A 14,342-nucleotide genomic window follows, 5' to 3' on the forward strand; every position below is an offset into this window, starting at 1 on the left:
GGTAAGACAGTTTGGGACATGCTACATATTCAAAAGCAGATACCCAATAGACAGTAGAGATAGACAACTCAGGAGAGATGGATTATGACTGAAGTCACAGAGGGCCTGGTGAGTACATATAGGAAGAGAGGAGGACACAGGACAAGACAGAACTCTAGACACCAGTGGCATTTAGGGGACGGACAGATCAGAGGAGGTGGCAAAGAGAACTGAAAAGGAATGGGCAGATTTGTGGAGAGCCACCAGAGTGGGGGCCACGGCAGCAGTCTGAGCGAAGCAGTGGCCAACAGGGGCAAGGGCTCTATGACATCACGTAAAACGAAGGTGAGAAGGGTTTATCCTATTTGGGGATAACTTCACTATTAGAGACCTTGGTTAGAGCAGTTTTGGTTGCACAACGTGGGAAGAAAATTAACTCTATGATGCTGAGGAGTGGGTTGGAGATAAGCAAATGGAGATACTGGTTAAAAACAATACTTTTAAGAAGTTTGTTTATACAAAGGAAGACAGTGCTAGAGCGGAAGTCAGCAAGAAGAATAGGGTTCAAAAAAGAGATTTTTTTTTAAGATTTATTTATTTGAGAGAGAGAGAGAGTGGTGGGGAGGGGCAGAGAGAGAGGGAGAGAGAATCTCAAGCAAACTCCACGCCGAGGGTGGAGCCTGATGCAGAGTTCAATCCCATGACCCTGAGATCACAACCTTTCAAAACCCTAAGTATTTGCTAACTTATAAAGATCCAGTGGAGACACAAACAGTTTCCCTTTCCTCTCCCTCCCTTTTTGTGCGGGCAGCAGAGTCTCCACCCCTATTTCTGTGGGAGCACTTACTTGCTATTGTTCTTAGAGAAGCTGTGGTTTCAGAAATGGAAAAGGGAAGAATCTGCCAAAGCAGCAAGTGCACAGGAGGTCCTCACCCTACAGCTGACGGTCAGAAGGCTGTCCTGCCTGCCCACTGGGCAGTTACTCGAAGATATCATTTCCACTCTGCCTAAAAACTTCACCCCATTTTATTAAATTACTTGATATTTCACCCAATTCATTTAGCAAATGATTCTGAGAAGGCTAGAGAGCTCTCAGCTATACATGAATCATTTGAATGGTCAGGTTGCTTTCCCCCACCACCTACCTCGGACCTACCACCCTGAGTTGGGGCTCTGACGGGGTTGGGTTGGGAAGAGGACTCAAAAGCAAGGAAAATTTGGGTGTTACATGTGAAGCAGGGTGGGCCTCAGTCAGGTACTACAGTGGAGCATTGATGGACGTGTCCAAGTCCTATGTGGCTGAAATCTTGGAAAAGGGAGAAGAGTTCACATGAGAAGCATTCGGGAGATGAAAAGGTATCAAAGATAAGCATCATTTTAAAAGTGGCCTTATGTTGGGGCGCCTGGGTGGCTCAGTTGGTTAAGCAACTGCCTTCGGCTCAGGTCATGATCCTGGAGTCCCTGGATCGAGTCCCGCATCGGGCTCCCTGCTCGGCAGGGAGTCTGCTTCTCCCTCTGACCCTCCTCCCTCTCGTGCTCTCTGTCTCTCTCATTCTCTCTGTCTCAAATAAATAAATAAAATCTTTAAATAAATAAATAAATAAAAATAAAAGTGGCCTTATGTTAATCCAATTCCAGGAAAGGTAGATCAAATTCTTTTCCTTTCTCTAGAATATTTCTAAAATCTAGGACCTAGAGGCTCCTGGGTGGCTCAATCTGCCTTTGGCTCAGGTCATGATCTCAGGGTCGTGGGATCAAGCCCCACGTCGGGCTCTCTGCTCATCGGAAGTCTGCTTCTCCCCCTCACTCTCCCTCTGTGCGTGCTCTCTCTCAATAATAAAATCTTTACAAATAAATAAATAAAATAAGAAATAAAATCCAGGACCTAAGTGTATTAGTCAGGGTTCTCAAGAAAAACAGAACCAATAGGATGGATATATATCTAGATACAGAGATTAGATAGATAGATAGATAGAGAGAGAGAGAGAGAGAGAGATAGAGATTTATAAGGAACTGGCTCACTTGATGAAAGAGGCTGACAAGTCCCAAGATCTGCAGGGTAAGTCAGCAAGCTGGAGGCCAGGGGAGCCAATGGTGTAGTTCCAGTCCAAAGGCCAGCAGGCTCCAGACCCAGGAAGAGCCAATGTTTCAGTTCAAGTCTGAAGGCAGAGAGAAGCTGATGTCCCAGACAGCCAGGAGGAATTCTTTCTTACTCAGAGGAGGGTTGACCTTTCCGTTCTATTCAAGCCATCAACTGATTGGATGAGGTCTACCCACATTAGGGAGGGCAATTTGCTTTACTCAGTCTAGCAATGTAAATGTTAATCTCATACAAAAACACCCAGAATAATGTTTGACCAAATATCTGGGCACCCCATGGCCCAGTCAAGTTGACATGTAAAATTAAACATCATACTAAGCCAGTAATACAGTTCTGTCACATGGTTCACTCCACACTTACAAGGCCCTGTGCTATGAAATACACATAGCTAAATTAGATCCCTTCTTTCTAGTGGGAATAGGAATGATAATCCATATATAATTCTAGTAATAACATTAAGTACCATGAGGGGGTCTAAAAACTGAGATGTTCAGGGTAGGGCGAGACTATTTCTTCCACAGGGTTTCAGGGAAAGAGTGTAGCATTTCAGCAGAGAATTAAAGGATGATGATAATGGCATAAAAGAGCAGGGCATTCCTAATGAAGAAAAACAGAAAGACAAAGAATCAGGAAAACATGCTGAGTCATCTAGTTTAACTGTAGTTTAAAATCACTGAGGAGAGGGACGCCTGAGTGACTCAGTTAGTTAAGCATCTGCCTTCGGCTCAGGTCATGATCCTGGGGTCCTGGGATAGAGTCCCGTGTTGGGCACCCTACTCAGCAGGAAGTCTGCTTATCCCTCTCCCGTTTGTGCCCTCTCGTACGTGTGCTCTCTCTCTCAAATAAATAAATAAAATCTTTAAAAAAATTAAAATAAAGTATATGAGGAGAAACAAAAGTAATCTGTGTAATTAATGGTAAGTGGTAAAGGGAATCCAGAGCTTCCCAATCTCCCCAATAGGACTTTCTTTTTTTTTTTTTTTTAAGATTTTATTTATTTGACAGAGAGATACACAGCGAGAGAGAGAACACAAGCAGGGGGACTGGGAGAGGGAGAAGCAGGCTTCCCGCAGACCAGGGAGCCCGATGCGGGGCTCGATCCCAGGACTCTGGGATCATGACCTGAGCCGAAGGCAGACGCTTAACGACTGAGCCACCCAGGCGCCACCCCAATAGGACTTTCTAAGAATCTACAACTTTTGGCCTAGAACTGTTCTGAATTGTTTCAATTCAGCTTTTAAATATTTCTGAGAAATAACTTACTTCCCATTCTGCTAACTTCTCCCATCTCCTTAGAGTTCCTCTCCTCCAGTCCTCGGTATGCCTAGTTGCCCATTAGGCCACAGGTTTAAAAGGCTTTTGAGGGGGCCAGCAACCAGGGGCTGCCAGTGTGGTGGGGGAGCAGGGCCATCGGAGAAGCTGGTAGGTATTTTTTTCATGAATTTGAAATTCATGAGCGGTCAGGACGACGAACCTCACAGGTCCTGGATGCCTCGTCCCTTAGGGTCAACACCAGGTTGAAGTGGTTTGTCATATGCTTTGTGTGCGGCACTTTATTCTCTATCCTTGAAACTGGATTGCTGTGGCTTCCTGGTGGCATAAAGCTTTTTGCAGCATTTTACACCCTTGGAAACACTGCTGCATTAGCCAGGACGTGCTTTTTTTTTTTTTAAGATTTTATTTATTTATTTGAGAGAGAGAATGAGAGACAGAGAGCACAAGAGGGAAGAGGGCAGAGGGGGAAGCAGACCCCCCGCTGAGCAGGGAGCCCGATGTGGGACTCGATCCCAGGACTCCAGGATCATGACCTGAGCCGAAGGCAGTCGCTTAACCAACTGAGCCACCCAGGCGCCCTAGCCAGGACGTGCTTTTTGATGGGACCCATGAAGCTGAAGAAAATGTTTGAAACAACAAGACTGCTTGCAACAATTATTATGCTTCTGTGTTTCATATTTACCTGTGTGCTGCTCTGCGGTGGCACAAGAGGGGACTGGCCTTATTCTTCTGCATACTGCAGTTCTTGTCAATGACCTGGTATAGTCTGCCATACAACCCACATGCAAGGGGAGGTTGACTTCTGTCTTGTTGCTTCTGGTCCTCTAATGATTCTTACACAAATACGTAAATTTTAGTACATGCACATTAAAATATGATATAAAAGGCAAAATAAATAAATAAATAAAGGCTTTTGAGGAGGAATCAGCATATTTCATAAAACATATTTCAAGTCCAAAACAATGAATTTCAAATTCATGAAACAAATACCTACCATCACCCACTATGTATCATGTATTGTGATAAGTCCTGGGAATATAAAAATGGATAAAAATATGTTTCCTGCCCTAAAGGAACCCACTGTTCACTTTGGAACAAAGACTCATCACGAAATGGAGAATGTCTTTGGAAACATCTTGAGAAAGACTATGCAAAAGATATCTTCAAGGTCAGTCCTAATCTGGAAAGCGATTTCGCCTAGTTTGTGACCACAGGAGAAAGGGTACCCACCGTACCTTCAAATCAGTGCCCAATAGCTGTTACACAAGTCACGGTGGTGGAGCCAACCAATGCCCACTGAACGCCTCCAAGGGTCAGGCATCGAGTTAGGCTCGGGTGGTACAAAGAGGAGCGAGATACCTAAGAAGCATTTCTGAACCGCCTCCTGTTTACCAGGTGCTATGGTAGGTACTAGAGACCTGGTCCCTTGTGCTCCCTTGCATGCTCTCTCTCTCAAATAAATAACATCTATAAAATAAAAAGAAGAAACTACTGACATTATAGGTACCCATCTATAGATATTGATGGAAAGGAGCATCCTAGAGAAGCAGAAAGCAGCAATCACCTAACTCACCTATCCTGTTCCTGGGGTTCCCTTGTTGAATTGGTCTGGTTGTAGCTCATCTTCCTCCAACACATTGATTCCATTTGTTTTCCACTTTGATAGTCAAAGTGATCTCCAAACACAAATCTGATGATGTCAATGCTCTGCCTAAAATCTAGGTGTAGCTGTCCATCACCCAGAGGATAAAATCCAAACTTCTTTACCCAGCATGTCAGGCTCTGATTCAGTCATGCTGATTCCTCCTCAAAAGCCTTTATTTATTTATTTATTTTGCCTTTTATATCAAAACTGCTTATTTCTAACCACCGTCCCTCTGTATTCCCTGTTACAACATACTCAACCGCTTGCAGTTCCCTGAATATAGGACCCCTCACACCATGCTATTACCTCTGCCTGGAAGACTCTTTCCTCAAGTTTTATTCCTCCTTTAGAATTTTGCTCTTGAAAAAAGAAAAAGGAAAAAAAGCCTTGTCTGACTGGTCTCAACAGCTCTACCCTCATCTCAGATGAATTATGAGACTCTCTCTGTGTTCCTGTAATACCCCATCTGTCCCTCAGTCACAACACTTGTCATTCTGCTCTGTAACTGCCTGTTTATCTGACTCTCTTACAAGACCATGAGCTCCTTAAGGACCACTAAAACCCTTCGTTTTTATTCCCATTATGTGCCAATACAATGCTTAGTATCTAGTAGGCATTCAGGAGACTACTTATTAAGAGATTGAATGAATGAATGAATGAATGAATAAAAAATATCAAGCATTTACTGGAATCTGTGTATGAAGCACATGGAAGAGCCTCCAATTTAATAAATATTTATTGGGTACCTATAATGTCAGTTTTTCTTCTTTTTATTTTAAAGATTTTATTTATTTGAGAGAGCGCGCAAGCGAGCACGAGCAGGGGGAAAGGCAGAGGGAGAGAGAAAGGGAGAAGCAGACTCTCCACTGAGCAGGGAGCCCAATGTGGGGCTCGACATAGGGACTAACATGGGGTTCAATCCCAGGACACTGAGATCACGACCTGAGCCAAAGGCAGACGCTTAACCCACTAAGCCACCCAGGCGCCCCCTATCAGTAGTTTCTTGGCAGGTACTTTAAAAGTCAAACATAGAGGGGCGCCTGAGTGGCTCACGCGTTAAGCGTCTGCCTTCGGCTCAGGTCATGATCCCAGGGTCCTGGGATCGAGCCCCGCATCGGGCTCCCTGCTCCGCGGGAGGCCTGCTTCTCCCTCTCCCTCTCCCCCTGCTTGTGTTCCCTCTCTCACTGTGTCTCCCTCTGTCAAATAAATAAATAAATAAATCTTTAAAAAAAAAAAAAGTCAGATACAGGTTCTAACGTTCAGCTGCTTTCAAAGGAGTGAGAGAAGTTAAATATATACTCAGTCAGATAAAGAATAGAGCATAATGACAATGCAATCATGCTATTAAAGTTATCAAAAAGGGCAATGGGATGGCATGGCCACCACCACATTGTTTTCCAGAGCTGTTCTTGAAACCACCCTAGTTACACTGGCTAGATAAGAACAAACCTTTTCTACTCCATTCAGCCAAGACTGACTAATTTTTTCAGTAGGAACTAACAACAGGAACAAGAAGAGAAAAAAATACAAAAGAATTTTTTTTCAAAGACAGACATTTTCAGCCAAAGACAGCCAGAGCCTAACCAGAGAATTCTCACTGGATACCACATGCGGAGGTCTAAACTTCCTTGGACAACAGATCCCGTTCCTCAGGCCCCTAACTGGCTCGCTAAGGATTTGGCCTGACTTAGTTTTCACTTCCTTTCAGGAAAACTTGGGTGGTGCCATACGTAAACTGATAGGTCCAGATTGGCGGGTGTGTGTGTGTGTGTGTGTGTGTGGCGGGGATGCTTTCTTCTCTTTCTGCCCTCTAGGCTCCTCTCCTGAACTTCAGCCTGGCCTGAGCTTACTGGCAGCCACCTCCTTTGCTCTACCTACAGATCACTCTAATTTTGAGACCCTGGAATTTCTCCTGAAATTCTGCCTGAAACTCACCTTTCTCTGTCTTTTTTTTAAAAACTTGTCTGGGCGGGGGCACCTGGGTGGCTCAGTTGGTTGAGTGTCCAACTCTTGATTTCAGCTCAGGTCATGATCTCAGGGTGGTGTGATCGAGCCCTTCATTGGGCTCCGTGCTCAGCAGAGCTCAGAGGCTGCTTCTCTACCTCTGCCCCTCCATCCCCTGCTCGCGTCCTCTCTCTCTCTCTCAAATAAATAAATAAATCTTTAAAAAAAAAATCCTGTCTGGAATATCTGTCTTTACCTGACCTTTGTTAAGGATGGTTCTATCCTTTAGGGGTATCCAACTGGTTTCCTCTCCTTCCCCTGAACTTATGCTGCTTGGTCTCCTCTCGGATATTTTCCTGGAATGCCCCTCTGCCGTCCTCCTAACCTCTGCACATTTGCACAGTACACTTGTTCAGGAAGCGTTCTCGGAGCAGCCTAATCCACAGGGCAGCTCTCCTATGTCTGAACTCCAAAAGCCCTCATGTCAGTTACACTTGGGGCCCTGTGTTGCATTATAAACCGTCCCTATGAGGTTGTGATTTATATGTTTACCTGTCTCATTACCTCTGACCCCACCCAGACTGTAACCTCTTTAAAGGCAAAGAATCGGGGATGCCTGGGTGGCTCAGTTGGTTAAGCGTCTGTCTTCGGCTCAGGTCATGATCTCAGGGTTCTGGGATCAAGTCCTGCATGGAGCCCCTTGCTCAGCAGGGAGCCAGCTTCTCCCTCTGTCTGCCACTCCCCCTGCTTGTACTCTCTCTCTCTGACAAATAAATAAATAAAATCTTAAAAAAAAAAAAAAAGGCAAAGAATCACATTTTATATTTCCCCCATCCCCCAACTGCCTCCACCCATGATTGAGAGCAGTTACTGAGCACCTACAGTATATGAGTTGCTATTCTGGTGCTTTATGTATGTTATTTCACTTGATCCTCACAATTTTCTCACAAATGAGAAAACTGAGGGTCAGAGAACATAAATAAAAGGCCAAGACCACCCAACTAAAAACTGGCAGAGCCACGAAGGGACTCCAAAGCCTTGTGGCCTCTAAGCCCAGCTGGCACCTCGAGTGGGGCAGGTGTGCCGGAACCACTCGTCAGTGACCAAGCCATTGCCAGGGCCAGGCGGAGAGCCAAGGTACACAACACCAGCAGCAGAGCCAGCTTGACACTCCCCTCCTCTGAAGCCCACATCTGGGTCTCCCTGGCTTCCTGGCACTAACCCTTCACCCTGTGCCAATTTAGGCAGTAGCCCCACTCTCTTCCACAGGTGGCTTATTTGGAAGCCCTGATTAAATGCATAAGACGTCAGGAAGTGAGAAGTCAAGCCCCTCGGAAGCAGAGTTAGAGAAGTGGTTCTTGAGCCCTGGCTGGCTGGGAGGGAGCCCCTCCCTATGGCCACCCAGTTTCAGCTCTTGTGTTTTCCTTTCGGGGCCTGTCAGGCAACTTTGGGATTACAAGGATGAGACTTTTGCCAACAAGCCCTGTCTGAAAGAGACAGATCGGTAGAAGCCCTGACACCATGGAAGCCCCAGGGACTACGATCCCTCCTGCCTCGCTATTATGTAAGCATCATCTCCATTTGACAGGAGTATAGCAACTGAGTATTAAGAGAGTTTAAGTCACTTGCCAAGGTCATGCAGTTAATAAAGAACAAAACGTGAACTTAAATCCAGGTCTGGTCTACCTGACTCCAAAGGCACATGGACATCTCAGAAATCCCAGCACTTGAAGCCTCTCTCGTAGGGAGCAGCCGGGCTGGTGAAAGAGCTACAGAAGGACCCAGGCTGGAACTAAGCTCCCAGGGTCAACCTGGAAAAGCAGAAATGTGCAGAGCCCAGAGCCGACCCTAGGAATGTAGAGTCTGGAAAAATGTCACTCACCCTACCCCCAGTAATTTTACACAAATGACCTCAGGCTGAAATGAATATCAAAGGCAGTATTGAAGAGGAAAAGAAGTCACAAAAGGACAGCACGGAGCCTTAGCAAAATGGTTTTTCCACAGAGAGGGGAAGTACTATCCAAGTTCACTTGGTACCTCACAAGGGTAGAAGGGATATGAGCTTGGTATGAGAAATTTTGGCATCTGTCTGAGCATTTTTTGTGCATCCTTCTCCCTTCCCCACCCTTAGCTACCACCAACCTCCTGGTCTGAATGGAGTGAAGTAATTGTAGTTCCCTAAAGATAATTCTACAGGCCTCAAATTGCCCTCCCTTCTCACTGCTGATGTTCTTTTTGTTGTTGTTGTTTTAGATTTATTTATTTATTTGAGAGAGAGAAAGACTGGGAGGGGCAGAGGGAAAGGGAGAGAGAGAGAATCTCAAGCAGTCTCCATGCTGAATGTGGAGCCCAACATGGGGTTCAATCTCATGACCCTGAGATCATGACCCGAGCCAAAACCAAGAGTGGGAAGCTTAACCGACTAGGCCACCCAGGCGTCCCTCACTGCTGTGTTCTTAGGAGTAGCTAACCAATCTTGCTTCCAGGGCCCCAAGGAACAGACACTCATTGTCCATCTCTGGGAATGATTGAGGGCATGCTCTTGAGTCGTGAGGAGCTGAGAGACAAGGTGAGGGACAATTGGAGTTGCCATCCCCACCATGTTACCTATCATAACATTTCTGAAGGAGCCCAGTTTCCTACCTCCCACGGTCACTGTGCTCATGAAAAAGAGAGTCAGACAGTACAGGGAGCTGGACTCCTGCCCCTCTCTCCTGCATCTGCCATTTCAGTGTCGACCTCTCCTGTCTGGTTCTGAGAGCTCTCAATGGCTTCCTGGTGAGAAAGTCAGGAACTGAGGGAATTGGGCCCAGAAAGCCTTGTCCAAGAAAAGACCAGCTATTAACAACTCAGGACAGGGAGTGAATTTCATTTATCCTTGAAAATTCAGCTCCTGACAGTTGGTAGTAGGTGACAGCATCAGGGAAATTAAATTATTCTTAAAGGTCGGAATGCTAAAGATTGGTTAGAAACAAGCCACAAACTTGATCTGTTTCCTGCTTGTCAACTTGTCTCTAATCGTCCCAGAACAACATAATACCTCTGTCACCAAAGCTCTCCAATCCTCCGGATCCTGTTCACAAATCCAAAGGTGGCAATAGCTAAATAATCAACATCTAATTTGTGAGAACCGACCTCCATTGCTCAGAAAGATCCGGTGTTTCATTCTCCACCTCTCCACACCCTCACAGGTTACACACCCAAGAATAAAACAAGGTGAATTTCAGACCGGATTAAGGAAATTTCTAACATCTATTTAATCAGCCCTCTGACAACACGTTACCAGTATGTTGCAAAAAAAAGCAGAAACAGAGACAGCAAACCACTGAATCACTTCCTCTCAGCATCAACCACCTTTACCCCAGAGTCTGATCCACAAGCACACACCCAGGCCCTTGTAACACAGGCATGCACATTCCCAGCACCCACTCTAAAGTAAATGGTAGCCACACACAAGTCATTAGGACACCACAAAACTCATAAGTGTGCCTCGAGCCCCCAGACAATATTAAGAATATAAGCCCATCACGCTTCAGCACAGATGAACACTGGGAGCTAGAGCATGCACATACATCTCTGTGGCCTGTGTGTTCTGTCCGGTTCTTCAGGGAAAGAGGAAAACATGAAGTGGAGACCCGGATGGCTATGAAAGGAATTTCCTGCTATTTGTTTCAGGGAACCACAGGCAGGAAAGAGCCAGGAAAGTTATCCAAACAATCATAGCCCACTCCGGAAACTGAATGTGATGTTCAGGGGAAGGCTGTGCAGGAGGCAGAAGAACAGGAAGGGAAGTCATATCAAACCAAACCGTGAGAATTCTGTGCAATGGCAGGGAACCCCCAACTCGGCCCTCCTTCCCCAGGGCCGAGGGGGGCTCCTGACTCCAAAGACGCTCCTCACCACACCCACAGTGGACATCTTCAGGCCACTGAAATAAACACAGAGCTCTGCAAGAAGAGACACAAACAGAATTTCTTTTTTTTTTTTTTTTAAAGATTTTATTTATTTATTTGAGAGAGAGAATGAGATAGAGCATGAGAGGGGGAGGGTCAGAGGGAGAAGCAGACTCCCTGCCGAGCAGGGAGCCCGATGCGGGACTCGATCCGGGGACTCCAGGATCACGACCTGAGCCGAAGGCAGTCGCTTAACCAACTGAGCCACCCAGGCGACCCCACAAACAGAATTTCCAATCTGCTCGTTTGGGAAAAGGCAGGCATGTGAGACAGGAGAAGCATTCAGGGATCTGCCACAGCTGCCCCTGTCTTCCTGCTACTAATCACACAATCAGAACTTGAGGGCAAGAAGGAACATAAAAGATTATCTCAGCCAAATTCAACTTCAGATAAGAAAACCAAGTCCAGCGTAGACAAGTGACTTTCTCCAGTAACACTTAGCTCACACACTACTAAGAACCAGCTCTCCTCACTCCCAGCCCAGGGCTCTCCCCCTCCCTCTGGGTCTTCCAGAGGCCGGGGTGGGAATACGCCCCAAAGTGAACCGTATAAAACTCCCTTGTCCTCGGGGCGCCTGGGTGGCTCAGTTGTTAAGCGTCGGCCTTCTGCTCAGGTCATGAACCCAGGGTCCTGGGATCGAGCCCCGCATCGGGCTCCCTGCTCGCCGGGAAGCCTGCTTCTCCCTCTCCCACTCCCCCTGCTTATGTTCCCTCTCTCGCTGTCTCTCTCTGTCAAATAAATAAATAAAATCTTTAAAAAAAAAAAACAAAAACTCCCCTGTCCTCACTCAAGGTAGGGGTGTAACTAGATCCGCCCTCCAAACTCACTAGGGGATGAGATGAGGATTGGCATTTCCTCCTGTTTATCTGCATTGCCTGGTTTGGAGCCTTAGGGAGATTAACCCTCCATTTCAGAAAAGCCCACTGCCATGGGTGACGGGGTCTCCACCCGGCATCCTGGGCTGCAGCTCCCCTGTCCCCACTCTCACAGGGTGGGGCAGCTAAGCTGCATGCAGAGCTCTCCCTGTAGTGCCAGAGCCCCCATAGAGCCCTGAGCCCCTCCTGGGTTCCCCTGCCCTCCCCGAGCCTCTGTCCCACCCAGGTGGCAAGCCACCCCAGGAGACAGGCAGAGAAGTGAAACCAACCCTGGGGCAGGGGGGAGAAGCAAATGAAGGGTGAAAGGAAAATGTGAATAAAGGACGCTGCCTCCAAATGCCTCCCTATCACAAATGTCAGCGTAATTTCATCCATTCTCAGGACAGAATGTACCCCTCCAACAGCCCAGAGGAAGAAAGCAAGCGTAGACTGCATTGTCGATTCACAGACGGACGAGACCCAAACAGCGGGAGACTCAAGAAGCCAAGATTCCACTGCCTTCCAAAACCCAGACCTCCGGCCCCCACTCAGTAGTCTCAATTATCAGTGTTTGAGAAATTCTGCTCTCAGTTGGTCCGGGGTGAGACCCGTCGATCTCAATTTTTAACAAACATCCCAGATAATTCTGATACAGATGCTCGAGGACCATCTCAGAGAAGTCCTGCCTTCTCACTGCCCCACCTGCCACCCGGTGGCTAAGAGCAGAGGCCAGACCTGGCCTCAGACTCTGGCTCTCATGCACGAGCTGCAGGCCCCTGGGCAGACGACTGCACTTGAGGCCCCACGTCTGTGAAATGGGGCTCATAAAAGTACCCACCACATGTGCTGTTACGGCGAGCACGTGAGGTGATCTAGTTATTTACCGTGTTTAGCACACTACCTGGCAGGTAGTAAGCACACGGTATTTGCCGGGTACTAGCTGTTCTACTACTTGTCAGTTGTACTATAATTAGTAAGCACACCCCATTTGTTGGCTAGTACTATTTTATATTGCAATAGGTACATATAACACTCATTACTCCCAAAAAGTTGACAGGTCGAGTAACTTTTAAGCTATAGGGTTTCTAGAGCTAGCCACTTCGCTATTAGCTTAATCCTAAATTACCTCTTCCCTGTGCCCTTCTAGTCTCACCACTCCCTTCTGCCCCTGGACGCTGGACACCGGGCTCTCAACGAAAGTTGAAATTTACATTGTGCTTTTATGTTTTGTGATGAATGTCAAGTGTTTTGTAGGGTGTGTTCTGATGGCCTGCTCTTCTCCAAAGCCCTTCCTTGCCTTCCCTCCTTTCCGCCTCCCCGCTCATCAACCCACAGCCCCCATTTTCCAGAAGACTTATAGGCAGTTAATATGTGACCCCTAGACGAAGAATATCCATCTGGCCCAAACCCTGAAAAATCACTCTGATCAACAGAAAAGGTTGATGGAGAATAGTGCTCAGGCCTGCGTACCCTTGGCCTTGTGCTGAGGGGACCACGCCGAGCTGAGGGACAAGGTCTGGGCATGCTCCCTCTTCTCCGTCACTGCCTCCACCACTTCCTGGCCCCAGCCCAGCCTCCTCCTAGAGCTTCTCCCCACTGCCCATAGTATTTCCACCTGGACAGTCCACAAGCATCTCATCCAAACATACCCAAAATTGTGTTTAGCATCTCAGTCCCAAGCCAGCCTATCCCTCATCCTTATCTCAGGGCTATTGGCACCCGATCGACCCAAGAGCCCAAACCAGACTCAGCTCCAAGTCATCTTTGTCTTTCCCCACCCACCATCACCCACTCTGGTCACTCACCAAGGCCTGCCAGTTCTTCAAATGGCTCTCCTGCCCCTGCACTCCCAGCTCAGATCTCAGACTCCCACGTGGACTCCCCACAGCTGCAATAAACCAACTGCGAGAGCGTGTGTCCTGAAATACAATCTGACCAGGTCACTCCCCACTGAAAGCCTCTGGTAGTTCCCCACTCACAGGACTCCAAACTCCTTAGGCTGGTTGTCAAGACTTGCACAATTTGGGAGGGCCCTACCCCTCCTGCTACCAAAGAGAGCCCTGAAATAAGACCAGGCCAAAAATATCCACCACTCCACTCTAACCTAAGAGGCCAGCCACCCAGGGAACATGTCACCTCTCACCCACACATCAGCCAAATTTATTTAATCTGATGGTGGATCCTTGGGCCCTGAAGGGATGATACGGACTTTAAGGAGGAAGAGAGAACAAAGGCATGGCCAGGGCGTTCCAGCCCCGGGGCCTGTGCTCTACTAGCCAAAGCTCCCCATCATGCATATGGCAAAAGGGCCAAAATTCCGTGCGGGATTCCCATAGTCTTCCCTTCGTTCTGGATATAACTCAGGACTCCCTACCGTACCCCACAAGCCTGCAGATTCCCAGATGACCTGGGAGGAACAGAACAGGAAGGCTCGAGGTTTGGCACCAGTTCAGAGTGGAACTCCTAGGGCCAAATACTAGGGCCTTTGACTGTAGGGGGGAAAAAAGGCCCATTGTCTGGGTGGGTGGAACCAAACCATAATGGCAGCAAGGAAACCAGTTTTGTGCCCAGAGATGGAGACTTGGCCCTCA

Source organism: Leptonychotes weddellii, chromosome 16, assembly GCF_054177405.1.
Source record: "Leptonychotes weddellii isolate Sample4059 chromosome 16, ASM5417740v2, whole genome shotgun sequence".
Lineage (NCBI taxonomy): Eukaryota > Metazoa > Chordata > Mammalia > Carnivora > Phocidae > Leptonychotes > Leptonychotes weddellii.